Here is a 21,859-nt window from a genome sequence, read left to right as displayed (position 1 = left end):
GAAGGATGCCCTTCAAGTTTCTGGCTTTAGCTGAGGTCTTTGGTTATAGGAATATCTCCATGTTCTTTTGCTTCAAAGCCAGAGGCTTTTTTTCATAGCTCTTTTAGAAAAAGTGTCCCTAGTTGTAGACCAGCAAAAAAAAAAAAGAAATTAAAAAATTATATACACACATAAATGTGCATGTACACAAATGTATATATATATTGTATGTACACATGTGTGTATACATACACATACATAAATTCTTTATATTTATTTAGACATAAATTCCATATATTTATTATATGTAAATATATAGATATGAAATATACATACCACATACACAATATATTATATAAATTAGATATTACATAAATTCTATAAATATAATAAAAGTAACTACCATTTATTGCACTTAAGGTGCTATGTATATAAATAGCGCAGCACTTTACATATGTTATCTCATTTGATCCTTACCCTGTGAAGTAGTTGCTATTAACAACTCCATTTTTCAGATGAGAAAAATGAGACTTTAACGTCTTGCCCAGGGTCATATGGATATTAAGTAGGTGAGGCAATATTTGGACTAAGGTCTTCTTGATTCCAAGTTCAATACCCTAACCATGGTACCACCTATTTTATAGAATACAAAACAAAACAATACAAGCAAACAAACAAAAAAACCTAAACAAACCCCTTTAGTTTGGGTTTTTCCCCCTTTATTAAATGAACCACCCTGTATCCTTCTAAGTCTTGGCTAAGATGCCTCTCTCTCATTCCCCCAGGAAGAGAGTCTTATTACCTCACTCCAAGCATGTTAGAACCATCAGCCCACAGATGCTCCTACCTTAGTATTGAGTTTCAGTAGACTCATTAGATTATACCTCATGATCACTAGATTTGGATTCTTTGTGGGTGAATATGTTTTAGGGCATGATAGACATCCTACTACACACACACACACACACAACACATATATATGATACACAGTATATATGTACATACATATTACATGTGTGTAGTATGCACTATACATACATCATATGATAAATATTACATAAATTATTTAAATAACATCAATAAAATATTTACATAATATTGTTTTGTTATAGGATATGTATTGTATGACATATGATATATTACATACAACACACATAAAATGTAAAATCACATATGATATATAGTAGAATGTCTGACATGCCCTAAAACACATTTGCACACAAAGAATCCAAGACCAATATGTGATATGTAATAAATATTATACAATATGATATATACTATGTAATATAGTATTTGAATCACATAAATACTGTTACATGTTAAACATAATATGCATTATATTACATATTATATAACACATATTTATATACCTTATACCTATATAATACACATGACTAATATATGGAGGGAGCTAGGTGGCTCAATGGATAGAGAGCTGGGTCTGAGTCAGGAAGATATGAGTTCAAATCTAGCTTCAGGTTAGCTATGTGACCCTGGGCAAGTCACTTAACTTTTCCTTAATCTACTGGAGAGGTAAATGACAACCACTCCAGTATCTTTGCCAAGAAAACCCCACGGACTGCTATGATCCACAGGGTCATGAAGAGTTGAACATGACTGAATGACACCATGCCCTTTTAAAGGTAGACTATAAACCATATAGGAGAAATCTGCCTGATAACTACTTCTCTTGGTTTGACTCCTTTACTAACGGCATTTGGTGAGAAATGATGTCCATAAGAGGAGTGGGCTCTAGCCTCCCCACCTGAGGCCAACATGTGACCTTATAGATACCAACCTTAGTTCTTTGCCTTTCTTGGCATTTGTTCTTCTGTTTTAGGTGAAGGGACTGGAGACTATGACTTTATGAGTTTTGAGAGGTCAGTTGAATGGGTTACCAGAAGTCTAGGCATCAAATCCATGCTGTGTTTGGCAATCAGTCCAGCATCAATGGAGTGAGCAGTGACCTTTGGGATTCATCTTAGAGGTTCCTGAGGTGAGGACTGACATGATGATTGCACCATATTTGGTCATGAACTTGATGGGACCAATGCTATGTAGAAAATTTGTTATGTCTGAGCCTCCTCTCCTCAGATACCAAGATAGGATAGGGGAGAGTGTGTGCCTCAAGATATTGGGTGGGAATGTTTGTACTTTTGTTATCACTATATTTTCAAAGTAAATATTCCTTTTGATAAAGATAATTGATGTTATTGGATTAAATAGAACTGGGGGCTGTGGTAAGTGGGATAGTAAAGTAGGGAGGTATAAAGAATTGCTTTGCCAGAGAAGGAGTCCAGTTGGGAATTAGTGCTCTATTAGAGAGAAAGGATTGGAGGCAGGGAGAACAATTTGGAGGCTGCTGCAGTTGTTTATGAGATAATAAGGGCCTGAATTAGTGTTAAGAAAATAAAAGGAAGGAATGACTATGAAAGATATTAAAAAAGAAGAATTTACAGGACTTTTAATACCTTACAGAAAGTGTGGAGGAAGAGGTAAAGGTGACCTGGAAAGTTTTGACCCTGGGTTTCTGGAATCATTATGATATATAATGATACAAAAACAGGAATATGAAGAAGTGGTTTGAGGGGGGGAGTTATTAATTCACCTATAGTTTGTGGTTTGGGGAGAGGATTCAGATAGAAATATCCAGCAGGCAATTAGAAATGTCAGACTTGAGTTTGAGAGAGAACTAAGTAAGGGCTGGAGTTATACAGTTGGAAAGAATTTGTACAGAGATCTCCCAAAAACAAGGTATCTACGGGGAAGAGAAAACTGACAATAGAGCTTTAGGGAAAGGAATACCAGATTTAGGAAGAGAAAGGAGTCACTAAATGAAAAAAAAGTAGGAGCTCACTAGGAAGGTTAGGGGTTGTGTGGCATAAGGTTGGTTAACACAATTTATTTAAAATCACATCATATATATATGTATTTGTGTGTATACATATATGACTGTATATATACATATATGTACACACATATATGTAAATTTATTTGGAAGTATAACTGATGCTCCTGCTACATACTTTTATGTCTCCTGAATTATTACTTGCCTCAGGGCTTCTGGGAAATAGTAGTTTATGAATACATGCCCATAGTAGGAAGTAGCTGTATGGAAAGGCAAAAGTGACAAAATCATTATGTGAGTGTACTGGACTGGATGCTTTCTTTTTCCATCATTTGTCCTTGGGATTTGAAACTTTCCTCCATTACTGTATATAAGCTAGAACATTTGGTGACTGCCTGGTGAAGCCAACAGGGCTGAGCATCATGTGAGTTAACGGTCACTGACGCTGAGAGTCAGGATTGTTGGGACACAATTGCAGCAGCCCAAGAGAAATTGCCTATTAGTAAGCCTTTGCTTTGGGCACAGAGAGTAAAAGAGAAGGGGGAGATCTGCGGAGGAACCTCAAAGGAAGCCTTCTCCAACCCTCTTAATTCCAGTGCCTTCCCTTATTATTTATTATTAATATTTATTTATTAATTGTTATTACTTCCTATTTATCCTGTATATAGTTTGTTTTGTACGTGTTTGTTTGCATGTTGTCTCCCCCATTTGACTGTAAGCTCCTTGGTGGTAGGTACTGTCTTTTGCCTCTTTTTGTATCCCTAGCACTTAGCACAATGCCTGGCAAATAGTAGGCACTTAATAAATATTTATTGATGGATTGGTTGCTGGGCTGCTACTGCTGCTGCCATCTTCTAGATACTGTCTGCTGTTGATGACAACTACTCTGAAGCTATTGATGTAATAGGGGTACCAGACTAATACCCAGACCAGAGATTTGAGTGCCTGGTGGGATCTGAGTGCCATGAGACTGGCTTGTTGCTAAGAATCCAGCCTGCCTTTGAGAAAGCAAAGAGCATGTATTGTGGACCTCGGGAGGACTGAGTTAATCCCTACAGTCCCAACGACATCCAGGGCTGTTGGAAGCAAAGAAGCTACCCAGCAGACCTGGGACATTCTGAGCTAACTTTGCTCCCAAATGGGTTGATTGGGACCCAGCTCTGAGTCCTTAGTTTGAGAAGAATATAAAAAATTCTTGGGATTTTGGTGAAGGAGTCTCTGAGACCCCAAGGAGTTGTCTCAAAGATTGCTTTTAATTTCCTTCCAGCCAGCTTTTACATTCCTAGATTGCTTTTTTTGCTATAGTTTTGTGGGTTTCCTTTTGTCTGAGGGTTGTTGGATGTTTTGTTGAAGGGATTGTTTATCCAAACCTTCAGGCTCTGAGTGATCATTGACCTGCACCGAGCAATACACCTTTTTACCCTTCCTCTTTTTCTCCCTTACTTGCCTCGCTGATTCCTAGTAGGTTCCATACCTACAGAACCTCTTCCTTTGCAGTTTCCAATGACTCAAGGAGGAGGAAGAGCAGCAAGTACTTTGGAACTGTTCCCTGGAACGTCGGAAACCAATGTCAGGGCCAGCCTGCAGGAAAAGGGTCAGTGAAGCTCTCCATAAGGAGGGCACCTAACAGTTTTCTTGGCAGTTTTGCCAAGTTGAATGAACTTTGCGGCTACAGAAAGCTGATTGTATGTATAATATAAATAAAGGAAGATCAGACTGAGTTAGATATCTCAGATCAGTAGGGGTGGGGGCTCTAGGGCTATAGATTGTCAGTCAACCAATAAGCATTTATCAAGTGTCTACTCTCTGTCAGGTACTGTGCTAAACCATGGAGATACAAAGAAAAAGTAAAAGCCAGGTCTTGCCCTTGAGCTGACAATCCAATGGGGGAGCTGACGTACAAATAACTACATACAAACAAGCTATGTGCACGATAAATTGGAAATAACAGAGAGAAGGCACTAGACTTAAGAGAGATTGGGAAAGGTTTCCTGTAGAAGGTGGGATTTTAGCTGGGACTTGAAGGAAGTCAGGGAATGAGGGAGGATACATTCCAGACATAGGCAACAGCCAAAGAAAATGCCAGGAGTCAGGAGATGGAGTGTCTTGTTGGAAGATCTTCAAAGAAACCAATGTCACTAGAGAAATAATTTTGTATCACCCCTACGCTAGAATTCAGAACTTGGTCAGAGAAAGTTTCTACCATGTCCAGCCCTTTTAAAAGCACAAAGCTCAATAGGGTGGGTGGCTCGTGAACTCATACAGAAAGAATCACTTCTCACGAGTGTGAGACGTTTATGGGACCACTGGACTGGTGGGTTAAATATAGTGCTACCTAGTGAGAAAATTACATAGTATACTCCCTTTGCTGGAAAAGTAAAGTTGACACTTTGTCTTGTCATTGGTTAGTTGTATCTGACTCTGTGACACCATTTAGGGTTTTCTTGGCAAAGATACAAGAGTGGTTTACCATTTCCTTCTCCAGCACATTTTACAGATGAAGAAACTGAGGCAAACAGGGTTAAGTGACGTGCCCAGGGTCACACAGCAGGTTAAGCGTCTGAGGCCAGATTTGAACTCAGTAAGAGGAGTCTTCCCGACTCTAGCGCAGCACTCCATCTACTGAGCCACCTTGCTGCCCTGTCTTCTTGTGGGCTTTAAGGAAAGCAGGACATGAGTCTTTGTGTATGTCTCCTGATGCTATCTCACCTCAGATTGTCATTTGGAATATTTCCAAGTGTTCACTAGCCACCATCAAGGCTGATCTGATATATTTTGATTGCATTCGATTATTTTTCTTTCTTGAGTATGAAAATTGACAGAAAAACTTAAAACGAGATTTTATAACTTAACTTATAACTACTCTTATAATCTCCTTCAAAGTTGATGCTTAAACTTCATCGGAACATAGAGTCATCTGCAAGACTGCTGATAACATGTGGTTATAGTTCACTTTGGCTCTATGCTGGTTGCTCAAAGTCCATGTCTTCTGGACAACTACAATGAATCAATCTGTAATCCTATGAGATACAGTGTGTCAAGTGTGGGTGAGAAACGGCACGCAGGGAAAAAAGGGAAATTTTTAAAAAGTAAAAAATCTCAGCTGGAAGAAAAACAAATCCTGTGAAAAATTTTAAAAATGCTTCAAAATTGAAATCTGGGAAGAGAGAGAGAATATTCTTGGAAAAGACGTCAGAGGCCATCTAGTCAGGCGCATAGATTTCAAGTTTAAAAGGAACATAGAGTCAATTTAGGTCAATTCCATTTTACAGACAAGGAAATTGAGGTCACATAGAGTTTGTGACTTGCCCAAGGTCACAGAGGTAGTATTTTAATCCAGGACCTCTGACTCCAAGAGTCAGTGATGCCACTGTATTGCCCTGCTTTTACCAAACACTTTTGCCTCAGAGACACAAAGGAGTCACAGTTGTGGGTGTTTACTATATATATGTGTATATGTGTGTGTATGTACATATATATATATATATATATACACACACACACACACACATATAAACATATGTGTATATATGTATATGCATATACATGTGTGTGTGTATATATACATATATATATGTATATATATATGATTCTGAATTTTGAGTTGAATTTTATTCTTGGTTTTACTTTTTTTCCCACTGGGAAACTGAGTCTCAGAGCAGTTAAGTGATTTGCCTGCAGGTACATAGTGTCTCTGGCAGGTTGTGAACTCAGGTCTTCTAAACCTCAGGTGTAGTCATTGTGCCTCTTAACAAAATGTGGGCCAGAATTTTTTTTTTTTTTTTTTTTTGTGGAGCAGTGTATAAGAGTAGCAGGCCTGGGGTCAGGAAGACTCATCTTCTTGAGTTCAAATCTGGCCTCAGACATTTACTAGCTGTGTGACCCTGAGTAAATCATTTTACTCTGTTTGCCTCAGTTTCCTTATCTGTAAAATAAGCTGGAAAAGGAAATGGCAAACCACCCCAGTATCTCTGCCAAGAAAACCCCAAATGGGGTCACAAAGAGTCAAATGTGACTAAAACAACTCAACCACAGCTGGGGAAAATCCAATTCAGGTTTAATTCCAGAATCCCTTCTGTAGGCTAGACATTTTTATATACTGAAACCTGACACTTTTCTTAAGGGAATCATTTTGGTCTTTGACTCTCCTAAGTCTCTGAAATGTAAAATCACATGTGAATGGTACCAATGGGAGAAAAGACAAGTAATTGGTTCCTAAAGCATTCAGAACCAGATCTTTTACTCACCACGCATGTAAGGAGGCCTTCCTGGATCAAGCTGCTATTGTTTGAGTAGAGCTGAAGCTCCTTTCCATTGTAATGTCATAATATTTGGAAAGCTGCTGAGCTTTGGTGGTTGACATCGACCAAAGGAAAGTGTTACAGAGAGTTATGGAATGCCAGCAGTTACTTTAGACGTTGGTTCCAAGATAAATCTCACTCTATGAGCACCACACATTAGGAAATAGTTTTATGATGGAAACATAAATCAAGATCTGGACGAAGTTGCCTATCACATTTGGGAAAATAAAGATGATTCTACCAGTGCACCCCCCCACCCCACCTACCCCTTGCAAACGTCCACATCAGCCTCTTTGACCACATTTCAAGGAGCCTGAGTTTGATGTGCTGGCTCCTCATAAGGGAACAAAGCAAAGGAAGACAGGATGGTGCAGCCCACCAGAGGAAGATTCCTGGGGGAAGCAGAGGAGGAGACACACTTATTCCTAGCCCTCTGGCAGATGGAAAGAAAGAAGAAAAAGGCTCTTTGGGGCCAGAGGGTGGGAATGGTTCATGTGGGTGGTGGGAGTGGAGCCTTTAGAGTATCTAGCGTAAAACAACTGGGCTTGCACAGGCCCAAACAGCTTCCCTCATACATGGAATTATTTTTTTTTTTGTTGAGCTGTCTGGGGAGTGTTGATGGGCCCATTCTGTTTAGTGAGAGAAGGAATTTATTACTAGTTTGCTAAATGACTTGAAAGGTTCAAAATAACTGTTTTTTTAAAATTAACAAAGCAATATTTTAAAAAGGCAATAGGTCTCATTCAAATGGACATGCTCTAGTTTTAAGGCAAAAACTGGATTTGATGGTTCAGGTAAAGGTAAAAGGTTGATATATTTTACCAGTCCTTTACCTTTAACTGAACTGGTATATTTTATAAGGACCTTACCAGCTGGCAAAATACGCCAGCTCATTCCTAGTCCTGTCAGGATCTGTAATAGAATCTTCTTGCCCTAAAGGGTCAGTTATTGGAAGGTCTGGCTATGGTGAATCAGTCTGGTTTAAGGTAGCCACTAACCTTTTTAACCTTGTCCAGCAATGGGCCTGTATTGAGTTTTCTTTCCTTAGCGAAAACTGTGATGGTCTCTCTAACTCTTACCAACTGGTAACTCAGTGGACTAGAAGGGGTGGGGATAAGAGGGAAGCATCAAAAGGAAGCTTTTGCATCTTGGGGGTGGGAAGAGATGGGGGGATGCCACTATCTTTATTGGCTAGGCCCTTGTACTGTCAGTAGAGCTTTACCCCTGAATAGAGTTGGGCTGAGCTGGGTTGGTGAGAACCATGTCTGAGTAGGATCCATAGTCCTGCTTAGAGAACAAGGTTAAGGGTTAAGAGAGAAGATAGATGGAGGTCAGAACTATCATACACTGAGCAGATAATAGGAACTAAGCATGCAAGGTCAATGGGCATGAGAGAGCCAGAAGCAGAAAGTGTTACCAGAGAGTCAAAACTAGAAATTCATAATAAGATCCAAAAGTGAGCTGAACAGGAGGCAATATCCAGGTTTCAGGTTGCAAGGTTTCGGTGCCAGATTCATTCTGTTGCAGTCAAAAGTCCTCATGGGCACATGTGAGTTTTAAGCCTGACAAGGCCCTGCCCTACAGCCTTATTCAAACTCTCTTTTAACTAGAGAATTTTAATAGCCACAGTATATATAGGGCTTTAGACCGCCCAAAACACCAATGAAGGGGCAAGACCATCTACTGACTAGCTTACCTGTCATCATAGATCAGGGTGTGATGATAGTAATTTCTACCTATGCCTCCCCAAGCCAACTGATCCCCATAGCCCACCTCATGGCCCTAAAATTCCCTGTCCCTAAAATTGCGTTTCAACACTGCCAGGGATTATAGGTAATAATTGTAATATTCTGTTAACAATGATTTGCTAGTTGTAAACCCAGGAAGCAATATAATGAATGGCCCCTAAGGTCCCCTTGGCTCCCTCCTCTTTAGCTTTAGGGAGTTTATTGTAGAGGAAAAGTTCTGAATTCAGTCATAATTTCTCTGAGCCTCCAATTAGGAAAATTCTGGTAGGCCCTATCTCCTTGTCAATAAATCAATTAATCAACAAACATTTATTAAGGGAGGCATTGAGTATGTGAAAACAGAGAGAGAGAGAGAGAGAGAGAGAGAGAGAGAGAGAGAGAGAGATATGTAGGTAGATAGATAGAACAAAGATAAAGATCTATCAAAAGTATAGCTAGAGAGATATAGGCTATGTATCCAAATACAACACAGATATATCAAAGATATCTTTGAAGGATGTTGTCTTCTCCAACAAAATGTAAACTCCTTGAAGGGATAGTCTCTTTCATTTTTGTTTTTACATATCCAATGCCTTCATAATGCCACATACACACATATCTTTGAGGTATGTATGTGTGTGTATATATATACACACACACATATACTTACATACATAAATACACACACAGACACACAGATATATTTATATATATACTTATACATATATCTGTATTTTATGTGTATATACCTGTCTGTATATGGATATATTCATATATAGGGAATGGCTATATATATGTTTGTCAAAGATATATATCTTCAATATATATATAATATATATTATCTCCCTATGTATATACACATGAGGATATGTATATGTGCATGTATGAAAGTATATGTGCAAATGCATGTGTACATGTATATGCATACATATATACACATACATGCATGCATATACATGTATATATACTTATACATACATGGATGGGGACTGGACCTATGATTTCATTGATCTAGGGACCTTCCAAGGAGGAACTTTCTCTACCATTTATAGTATTAAAAAACTGCCTAGAACACTGAAAGATTAAGTGTCTTGCTCAGAGCTTGCAGCCGGCATGTGTCACAGGCAGGATGTGAGCCAAGGTCTTGCTGATGGAGGCTAGCTTTCCATGCTCTGCTGCTTTTATATAAAATAAATCTATGCAAGGTCATTTTCTTTTTTTGAGAGGTGGGGAGTGGGTGGGAAGGCAGTGGTAGCTGAGGGGATCAGGAAAGGCTTCATGTAGAAGATGGTGCCTGAGCTGAGTTTTCAATAAAATAAGGGAGCTGAAGAGGTAGAGGTGAGGCAGGTTTGAATTCCAGGCATGGGTGAGGGCTAGTGCAAAACCACAGAACCAGGTGTTGGAGTGACAGGGAGTGTCAGACCTGCCACATGAAAACATATTTCTCCTGACTTAAAGTGAGTAGTCTTTACCCTATATTACCCTATGCTGTACTGCCTTCTAGTACCATTTAGAGAGTATAGTACGTAACTTTCTTAAATAGCAACAATTTGCTTAAAACCTTAAAATCTGAGAAACATGACCTATTGCCCCATTTTGTTTTAAGTCTGCCCCTCAGCTTAATGGAGTGCTGATTAACTATTTTAAAGGCTGATTTTAAATTTAATTTTATCTAATTTAATATTACCTAATCTAACAAACAATTCCCCCTGCCACAAAAAACCCAAATAAAGAAACAAATCCATTATACTCCTTGCTGGTCTTGGAGAACTTATACCTTCATTTCAGGATTTTGCCTTGCCAATTATGATCACTCTTTCTTGGACAGATTGGCAAAGACATATCTTTCCCCTGCTTCCCCTGCCACTCTCTGCCCACTACAACCTAGCTCTAATAACTGGATCCCTATACCCTGCACTATACCTTGTCTTTTATCCCCATAATGAGGGATTAACCAATGAGGGCCAATCATTATAAAAAGCTCAGATCTGTCCCAATATTCCCTGCCTTCTGCCAATCAATCTAAGATATGAAACTTTGGGGCCAGTTTTGACCATGATACCTCAGAGCTAGTACTCTGTGATGAAGGCTTCTGGTCAGCTAAGGAACCAAAAAGACAGATGACTCAGAAGAGGTTGAGCCAGAACTGAGTGTCCATACAAAAGGTGGCACAGTGACTAGAGTGCCAAGCCTGGAGTCAGGAATACTCATCTTCCTGAGTTCAAATCTGACCTCAGACACTTACCTATTGTGTGACCCTGGGCAAGTCACTTAACCCTGTTTGCCTTAGTTTCCTTATTTATAAAATGAGCTATAAAAAAGAAAATGGCAAACCACTTCAGTATCTTTGCCAAGAAAACACCAAATAGGGTGACAAACAGTTGGATATGACAGAATAACAATAACAAACCATTTCTCAAACTTTTCCATTTCAGGATGCCTTTTATACTCTTAAAATTTATTGAGGACTCCCCTTCCCCCCCCCACCTCAGTACTTTTATGTGGAATACACACACTTATGTACATATATGTATGCATATATGTGTGTATGTATCACATTAGAAATGATAATGTCTTAGTGTTATTATGAAAACAGTTTTCAATTCAATTCAGCAAACATTTATTAAGTGCCTTATGTGTGCATATATGTGTGTATGTATCATATTAGAAATGATAATGTCTTAGTGTTATTATGAAAACAGTTTTCAATTCAATTCAGCAAACATTTATTAAGTGCCTTATGTGTGCATATCCCCATTTATTAATTCTTTCTCTGGATGCATGTAGTGTCCGTCTTCATATATCCTCTATAGTTATTGGGATATTTATAACAGTTAAAATGACTTATTTGCTCAAAGTTGTTCTTAAAACAATATTGCTGTTACTGTATACAATGTTCCCTTGGTTCTGCTCATTTCACTCTTCATTATTTCATGCAAGTCTTTCCATGTTTTTCTAAGATCGTTGAGCTCATCATTTCTTACAGCACAGTAGTATTCCATCACAATAATATACCACAACTTGTTCAGCCATTCCCCAATTGACAGACATCCCTGCAATTTCCAGTTCTTTATCACCACAAAGAGAGCTGCTATCAACATTCTAGAACATATAGGTTCTTTTCCTTTTTCCCTAATCATCTTTGGAAATAGACCTAGTAGTAGTAATGCTGAGTCAAAGGGTATAGGCAGTTTAGTAACTCATTGGGCATAACTGCCTGCCAATTTCTATACCTCCTGATTGCTCTGGCCTCAGCATTACCTGAATACATCACCCATCGGCCTGGATCACCTCTAAGCACCCGCCACCATAATCTTCCCACATCACCTGCCTCACACTAATGGAGCTATTAAAATTTCTAAGTCCCTGCCACCCTCAATTTGGCCCATCTCAGTTTGACAGGGAGGAACCAACTAAATGTCACAAGACAACCTTCATTCCCCATGCCTTCTTTTTGATGATGGCAAAGCAAACTGCCCTTAGCTTGCAGGATTAAAATGTCACCAGGCTCTGAAAGAAGAGTTTACTGCTTGAAAATAATCAGATTGAACAGAGTAGATCGCAATCATATAGCTGATGGCTGACATCAAGGATCCCTCCTCCTTACTCCCAGCAAAAAAGCCAAGAGATGTGTAAGAATAGATCAGCTTCAATAAATGGCTCTCATCCAGTTCAAGAAAGCAGAGGTGCCGGTTGATTTTAATGGAAATGACCCATCTCACTTGGATGTCCTTAAAGTGGTTACTTTCTTCAGCGTTTACACTTTTAAAAATTTTAGTTGTTATCTCTGGGTTAGAGTCTCCAACAAGTTTGTACTCATAACTTTTCTAAAGATGTGTAGGATTTGCCCTGAGGGACGGGACTTTCTTGGAAAAATCTGGGGCAAGTAATCCTTCTAAGAAAAAAGAATGGGTGGGGTAAAGGGGGAAAGGGTAAAGTATGTTCAAAGTATGTTAATACTTTGGAACTGGTACTTTGTGGGAGTTAATTATTACAGATAGAGGGTGGGATAAGAGACTTCCAAAAGTCCGTTGGGGCCTCAAAACCTTCAATGAAGAATGCTGAGGGAGATACGAGAGATGTTAAGTGGGAGGAGGTGAGGAGTGGTCCTAACATTACCTCTGAATCTCTGCTTAGGGGTCATATTGGTTTTAGGACCTGAGTCAGGCCTAGGTCCAAGGGACCCCACCTAGAAAGCTGTAACTAGCTGAAATTATACCTATAGAAAATTAAAAATTGGGGGAGGGAGGATAGAGAGAATAGTCTTACAATAGGTGAAGTTATGCAGGGAGGGAGTGGCCCACTCTTTTCCTACAAGTTATCTTCCCCTACTCCCTACCCCATAGTGGCAAGTGCTTAAGATAATTTTTTTTTTGAGGGAGGAAGGAGAGTGGGAAGGAGGAAGCCCTGTGAAAAGAGTACCATGGCAATAGGACCCTGGCTGGAGGTGATTATGTCCACGCCTATGAGGACCAGAAGACCACAAGATAGAGGGATGAAGGTTGGTTGAGATGGGGAGAAAGTGGCTCAAAGTCCCCTTTGCTTTAATCATGGCTCTGTAAAGACGGGGTGCTCTATGGTCAGCAGGCCAAAGGTGCTCACTTATTGTGGGTCTTTATCAGCTATGATGTGCTCTTACAATATCTTAACAAATAGGGCACCAGAACCAGGAGAATCATACCATAGAAAGGCAATTTCCAGCGGACCAGTAGTGAAATATGCTATCCATGTGGAAGATCAATTGAGGGACGTAGGGTGCAGAACTTTATATAGCAATAACAGATGCACAGATTTCAGGCTGAAGAAAACAAATTCTTTCTTCAAATTTGGTTTTAGAATAAGTTCTAAGAGATGTGTAGCTTTCCTAATTATGTCTCAGAAGGTTGCATTACTGCCTACTCTGGGGCTAGATTGGAGAAATCTAGGTTTGCATTTAATAGTATGTTACAGGAAGACCGCTTTTGTTAATATAAAAGACATTTGTCCAAAGAAAATCAGTGTTGCTAGTTTTGCTCTGAGTTTTTTAATACAGTCAACCCATGATTGTATAATTAAAGAGAGCAGCAATATAAATAATCTAACAATGAAATAACCTCCATATAATTTACATATGCTTTATATTATGCAATTTTTATAAGCAGATTAATCTTCCCAATTATGTTTTGCTTAGGTTGTCAAAATTGGTTTGCATTGCTTGAGCACACAGCTGTTACTGGTGGCAAAGAAATGTAGCCTGGAAGTATGCTAGGCTAGAATTCAAAGGTAAATTCATTCCAACAGCCATTTGTTAATTTTTTATTATGTATTTAACACTTTTGCCTTCATCTTCAATACACACACACATACACACACACACACAACCTGAACACTGCCCCAAGTTGGAGTTAGGTTTTATGTAAGCAACCACTGAAACTCACAGCTGATGAATCCCCATCAGTGTTTCTTTTACTAGTCAACCAGACAACCTCTTAGTTCAAGGTAAAAGATAAGTTAATTGAACACTAACGTAAAATAAATGTCAAGAAAAATTTCCCCTATACATACAGGAATAAATTCCACAGAATACCATATAAGTGTAGTCAGGGAAAATACATGGCGGGGGCGGGGGGAGGGGAACCTATGTTCCCATAACAACTCTAATTCCTAAGGAGGCATCCTTACTAGAAAACCGCATCCAACTTTGCTTTCAGAATCCAGTGCCTTCTCTTCTGAGTTGGGTTCTCTGTCCTTTCTGCCAAGATGCTCTCTGCTGCCATTTACAAGTTTTCAACTGCAGTAGAATCTTTTTTTCTATTGACTCTTTTAGATCATAGCCCCAGGGGTTATTTCAGTTCTTTTGTGATTTCCAACAATCGCTCTGTGCTAACCAGCTAAAGAAATGTGTAGGTATTTAAACTGCTTTTGAACTCAGCTTTTCTAGAGTTGCTTAGACACTTTCCATGTAAACTCTTATTTGAATTAGGGTCAGGAAATTCCAAATCCTTTCATACTCTTAGGTCACCTGTATCCCTATAAATCATCATGAAAGCTAGACAAAGAGGCTATTTGGGGTTGTGACCAGGACCTGAATGTTAGTAACTAAGGCCATGCTAGGATGGACCTTGGTAGAGTCTGTCACAAAGTAATTAGTTAACATAACTGGAGTTCAGTAAGTAGAGTCTGAATGACCCATCTTCTGAGATTCATGCTTTGGGAAGGTTTGGATTTAAACACCTCTCAGGTCTTTACCTAGGGATTTTTTTTGGCAATGGACAACAGAATGCTTGACAGGCTGAAACATACAAAATCAACAGTTTTGCTCAAAAGAGAGAAATTAAATAAGGATTAAGACGCTCATGGACATTAGAGGAAGTTTCTAGTTCAGTACAAACATACAAAGACAACTACTACAAATTGAATTTATAATTCTTAATGGTATCCTTAGAATAATGGGTAGACATGCAAGCATTCCTGAAATGAGGATAGGAAAGGATTACTACTGATACCTGTCCTGAGCCCAGCAGGGATTCCCATGCAGTCTCTCAATACTAGCTGAGAAGAGATAGGAGAGAGACCATTGTGCCCTGCTGCTCTGCATTTCAGAAAGAGAGAACAGAAATAGTTCAGAAGACTTGGGTCCTAAAGATATACCTTCTAATTAAGCTCTACTCAGTTAAGTGTTGGAATTTAAATTTCTATTGCCTTCCTCCACTCCCACCTCCATTGTCTCACCTAGAGGACAAGAAGACAACAAAATATTTTCCTCATTCCGAACTCTAGGACAGATCTGAGGGTCACTGGTAATGCCATTGCCCTTCTTCCCCTACCCCTTTTAAAGGAAAAATCAATTTTGAATCAAAAAAGTTTATCCCTCTTTTTTATTTATAAAATTAATCTAATTTATAATTATATATTACTAAATTTATTAAAATTTATTTATTTATTATCCCTAGAACACTAGAAGCCTTAATCCAGTCATATGACTCATTGGGTCCACTTTTCTGCAACATTTTAGAAGCTGGAGCTGAGTGGAGGAGGGGCAAGTTATTATTCCCTCCCTCCTCCCCCCTCCACCCCCAACTCTAGTAGTTGAGTTCAGTTGTTATTAATTAATTATGATATCCTGAGGATGCTAAGTAGAATGTCTCCTAACATTATTTCAAAGAGTTGTGATTTCATGGGAGAGGACAACCTTCCTTCAATATCACTCCCTCCCCACCTTGCAAATCACAACCAGTCCTCACCTGAATGGACAGTTCTAGTGAGTTTTTGTGATTTAAAAAAAAATCATCTCACTGCCAAAGACCTTGGATGAAGACATAGGGCCTTTTAAATAAGTATAGGCTGAACGACTTTGTGTTTCTTTGGAGGAAGACATATGAAGAGGTATGGAGATTTAATTAGGTAGATGCTTAATAATATAAGAGACAGAAGGCCCAAGAGATTAAAGGTTTTAGTGAATGATCTTGAAGTTATCTTCCAGGTTTAAAATACTTTGATTCCCTGTCACAAGTACGTAGAAGAATTACATTGACTTGAAGAAGAGGAACAGGAGTGGAAATAAGGGGAGGGGAACAACTCAAGAAAGATAAGGATCGATATTATCATGCAATTGGAGAGTTGGAAGGACCCCAGGGGCCATTTAGTCCAATCCAGACAGGAAAGGAATCCCCACTAAAAGTAATGGATAAATGGTCGTCCAACTTCATTGTTCTGGGTAGTGGATCCCACTTTTCCCGCTGCACCTGGGCTTCTCTACCATACCCCAGGCCGTGATTTCCCTCCCCCTTTCAGCTTCCTTTTATGTGTAGTCTTCCTCCATTGGGATGTAAGCTCCTTGAGGGCAAAGACTGACTTTCTTTTTCCTTGTATTTGAATTTCCAGTGCTGGAGTACTAGCAGTAGGTGCTAAATGAATGCTTATTCACTGATTTTTGTACAACCCTTGTTCTTAACAAGTGTATTAATCAAAGTTGAGTTTTTAAAATAATTTTTTTCTTTTAAAATTTGCTCTCTGAGGAAAAAGAAAAATGAGCACAGGTACAGACACATCACGTTAATTTAAATATTGTTTTCAATATGTTTTATTGTCAGCTTTTATCTTTACATTGTAGTCATTTTCCCCACCAATATTGTTTACAACAATAATTGTTCATTCTTTATAGCCAAATCCTATCATAATGTAGCAAATCTCCACTATGTCCTTTGATAACTGACAAAGCCAATTCCCTCTGGTGGTAAGCAATGAATATTCTGACCAGAATCCTTGATCTGGTTGCAGATAACATCTTTCTTCATAGGTCCTTTGTAGTTAATTTGAGTATTTATAATAGTCAAAATGACCTAGTTACTCGAATTTGCTCTTAAAACAGCACTGCTGTCACTGTATACGATGTTCTCTTGGTTCTACTCGTTTTGCTCTTCATTATTTCATGCAAGTCTATCTAAGATCATCGAGCTCATCATTTCTTATAGACTAGCAGTATTCCAGAACAATAATATACCACAACTTGTTCAGTCATTCCCCAACTGATGAGCACCTCTGCAATTTCTAGTTCTTTGCTGCCACAAAGAGAGCTGCTATAAATATTTTAGAACAGATAGGTTCTTTTCCTTTTCTCCTAATAATTTTTGGAAATAGACCTAGTAGTAATATTGCTGGGTCAAAGGGTATAGGCAGGTTTGGGCATAATTCCAGTTTGCTCTCCAAAATGGTTGGATAGTCTTCTTACATCTTAGGACCCTTCATGTATTCTGCGGACCTAGTGACACTGACCCCTTTGCTGTTCCCCAAACAAGACACTCTATCTCTCAACTCCAGGCATTTTCACTGGCGGCCCCCCACCCCATGCTTAGAATTCTCTACCTCCTCATCTTCCTCTCTTGGCTTCCCTGGCTTCCTTTAAGTCCCAGATAAACTCTCACCTTCTACAGGAAACCTTTCCTGATTTCTCTTAATTCTAGTGCCTTCCCTATACCCCAATCCAAACTGCACATGTCTTGTTTGTATGTAGTTGTTTGCATCTTGTCTCCCTCATTGGATTGTGAACTCCACATAGGCAAGGACTGTCTTTTGCCTTTTTTTTGTATCCCTGGGGCTTAGCACAGGGCCTGGTACAAAGCAGATGCTTAGTAAATGTTAATTGACTGACTCACTGGCAATCTCCCATGCCTCCAACTATTCACTCCCCTAGCTTCCTTTAAGATTCACCTTAAATCTTCCTTTGCCAAATGGCCTTTCCTAGCCCCCCCACCTACTCCATCTTCCAACTGTTAGTACCTCTCCTTCCATTTGTATTCTATATATCTCATATTTATATAATTGTTTTCATGTTGTCTCCCTAGTTCAAATGTGAGTTCTTTGAGGGCAGAGGTAATGTTTATGCCTCTCTTTCTATCCCAAGTGCTTAGCACAGAGCTAGTGCTTGACAAATATTTATTGACTAATTGTTCAGAAAGGGAAAAGACTTGTTCCTGTCAGGAAAAGTACCTGGGGAAAATCAGCTTTCAAAATGCCGCTGCATATCATGTCGATAACATTTATGGTAAAGGAGTAGGAAATTTAGTCTAGAAAGTCATTGATATGAGAGTGATATGTCAGCCATTGAGTCACCTAAGTAACCAGATAGTCAGTGGAAGAGAAAGAAGGTCGTGGGGAAATGTGAAACACAGGGACTCGATGTTTCTTGAGTTTCTTCTGTTCATATGATAGAGAGGAAAGAAATGAAAAAGTCCAATTTCCTTTGGGCACCAGAGGCAGCTGGTGGTGCAGTGGATAGAGAACTTGGCCTGGAGTCAAAAAGACCTATGTTCAAATCCAGCCGCAAATACTTACTGGCTGTATGACCTTGGATAAGTCACTTAACCTCTATTTGCCTCAGTTTCCTCAACTATGAAGTGGAGATAATAATATTTGTAATATTTGACTGGATAGAGTAAGAAACAAAACATTGCAACAAAGACTGATGAGAGTGAGCTTCATGCTTTAGGCCATGTCCTTGGACAGAGCATTAAAGAGCTTAATTAATGCTTCTGAAAACCTTTTGATTCCTCTCTGGAATAAGAAAGGTAACTTGTAGGCAGAGTCAGAATTTTCTGAAAGTTAAAGGTTTTTCTGAGAGGGTAGAAAGTGTAATAAGGTGAGGAAAATAAAAATGAACAACAATTTCGAGTACCTAGACGTTTCTTTTTCTTTAGGTATGGCAAAAATCTAGGCAAATCACTTAACCTCTCCAGAGCTCACTTTTCTCAGCTGTATTTTAATTGTTGCTGTTGTTAATGTACATGATACAAAGTGCTTTAAACGATATCATTTGATCCCCATGACAGCTCTTTAGGTATTATCATCCCCGTTTTACAGATGAGGACATGGAGGTTCAGAGATGTTGGCTGTCAGTGAATCAGCTAGCATTTTTAAAGCAGCTACTAACATACTATGCTACGTGCCAGGGATACAGAGAAAGGCAAAAGCCAGTCCCTGCCCTCAAGAACTTGCGGCCCAATGAAGAAATTTACCCATAACAGCATAGCTAAAATTCAGAGACAGAATTTGAACCCAGTTCTTCCCAACTTCAGGTCTAGCATTCTATAGGGGTAGAGATTGGACCTGAGATGTCATCAATACAGAGAAATACAGAAAGAGAATAGTTCATCTGCAAATGAGGTCAGCACTTTCTCTGCAACTTACTGTTTTAGGGAAACACATAGAGCTACGAGAGGTTAAATGATTTGCTCAGGTTATAGAGGTGGTATGCGTCAGAGATAAGACTTGGACCTGAGGTCTTCTTGGCCAGCTTTCTAGTTAACCCTTTAATCAGTTGTCAAATTGCTCTTCTTAAAGCATAGGACTGAGCATATCACCACTGCCTTCCTTCTCCTCTTCCCACTTTACATTCAATATGCACCAGGGGCTCCCTATTATGTCTAGGATCAAATCCTTTGTTGGGCTTTTAAAGCCCTTTATGACTGGGCTCCTTCCCATCTTTCTTATCTTCTTACACTTTACTCTCTTCCACTTAAATCAAAGTCAACTGCGAGTCATGTCTTCACTTCCCTGATGTCCTGGTCCTCTTGGAAAATGAAGGACAAACACAACCTATGAGTAGTTGGAGCTGCCTGAAAGGGTACCCAGCTAGTTGGGTAACTTACCTCTCCTTGTCCTTGTCCTCTCCAAAGGAAGGTAAATTTTGATGGCATAAGCTCCTGACTCTGGGCATTTTTACTGGTTGTCTCTCATGCCTGGAATTTTCTCCCTCCTCATCTTTACTTCCTCAGATTCCTTCAGGTCCCTGCTAAAATTCTACCTCCTACAATGTAGAGGGCCAGCTCTGAGAAAGTCCATTCTAGGATAAGATACAGGCCAGAGGCCTGTTCTGGCCCTTGGGCTGATAACTCAGCCCTTTCGCTCTTCATCCCCCTGCCTTGGCATACACGTGCTGCTCAGGATGAAGGCTCTTCAAGCTTTCTTGGTATACACCTGCTCTCTCCAAATCCCCCAGGGCACATGTGTGCTAAATACCACCTGTGGGCTATTAACACAATATTGTTTCTGGCAAAAGGCGAACAAAAGCACAAGGAAGTCATGCATTATGCAAATGCCTCACATGTGGATTTGATGATTCTGCTTGCCTAAAAGGTATATAAGCCCTGTCCCTCAGTTAAATAAACGGAGCTGTTCTTTACCCTACCGGCTGGCCCATGTTTTTCTTTTCACTCTCCACGGCATTCAGCCATCTCCAGCCATTTTGGCACCACAGCTGCTGATGGCACTACAAGAAGACTTTCTCAGTCCCTTTTAATGCTAATGACTTCCCTCTGAGGCTATTCCCAATCTTTCCTGTATATATCTTGTTTTTATAAAGTTGTTTGCAGGTAATCTCCCCCATTAGACTGTGAGCCCCTTGAAAGCAGAGACTGATTTTTGCCTTTCTTTATATTCCCCCAAATTAGCACAGTCTGCGGCACATAATAACCACTTATTAAATGCCTCTTCTAGCACTCTATGTAGAAGGTAAAATAATGGAGTTGGAACACATGAACCCTAATATATTTTCCAAAATTTAATGATTATGACTAAATTTTGTTCTTAATGGTTACTTCTATGCTTCTTTATCTTTTATAGTTTATTGTTAACTAATTCACACTGTTATTAAAAAGCCATATTTTTGTAGAAAAAGAAACCTATACAAATGTGGAAGAATCTCCTAATTTCTTTGATTCTCAACTGGGTGTTTGAAGGCATTATCTGGGAACTTATGACCTAATCAGTACCAGCATCAATATGATGGAAGGGATCTAAATTGTGGGCTTCATGCTTGGGAAGAGCTAACCAGCTTCTAGAGGGCGTGCCTTGAACATTCAACCCTTTTTAGTGACCGCAAACATCATGCATGTTAATTTAGCTTTCAATTTTCTTCCTTTCCTCAGAGGGCAGGGTTTGCCCGGGAAAAGTCAATAAACAGAAATCTGAAGAAAAAAATGGCATTTCCCCCCTTCATGAATGGTGTTCTTACCTTCCCTCATCAGTCAACTTGAGGATTGAGTTTTTTCTTTTAAAATTTTTATTTTTCTTTGCTGTTGGTTGGAAAAGGCCACTAGTCTATCCAAATATTTTTTTCAGTAATATGTGCTCACTAGACACATAAAATGCCATGAAAGTAGTCAAAGGATTCAAGGTAACTAAATATTGAATCAGTTCTTCTAAGAATTATTTGATGGTTCTCTCTCTCTCTCTCTCTCTCTCTCTCTCTCCCACCCTCTCCCTCTCCCTCTCTCTCTCTTAGTTTTCACATACCTCCAAAGGAAAAGAAATGGCTTTGAACCTCTCCCTTAAAGTATCTCTTTAATATGACCTTGCTTTTGTGAGTTCTTTATGGAATCAATTTCATTTATACATTAAGATTGAATCCTAGATCTCAAAGCTCACAAATGATCTAGTTGACAAACCTAATGATCTATTCTCAGTCTTCATTCTTCTTGAACTTTCTAATGGAGACTACTAGTGGAGACATTAGGTCATCAAGGGGC

Source organism: Trichosurus vulpecula, chromosome 1 (genome assembly GCF_011100635.1).
Source record: "Trichosurus vulpecula isolate mTriVul1 chromosome 1, mTriVul1.pri, whole genome shotgun sequence".
Taxonomy (NCBI): Eukaryota; Metazoa; Chordata; class Mammalia; order Diprotodontia; family Phalangeridae; genus Trichosurus; species Trichosurus vulpecula.
This window is presented reverse-complemented; position numbering follows the sequence as displayed.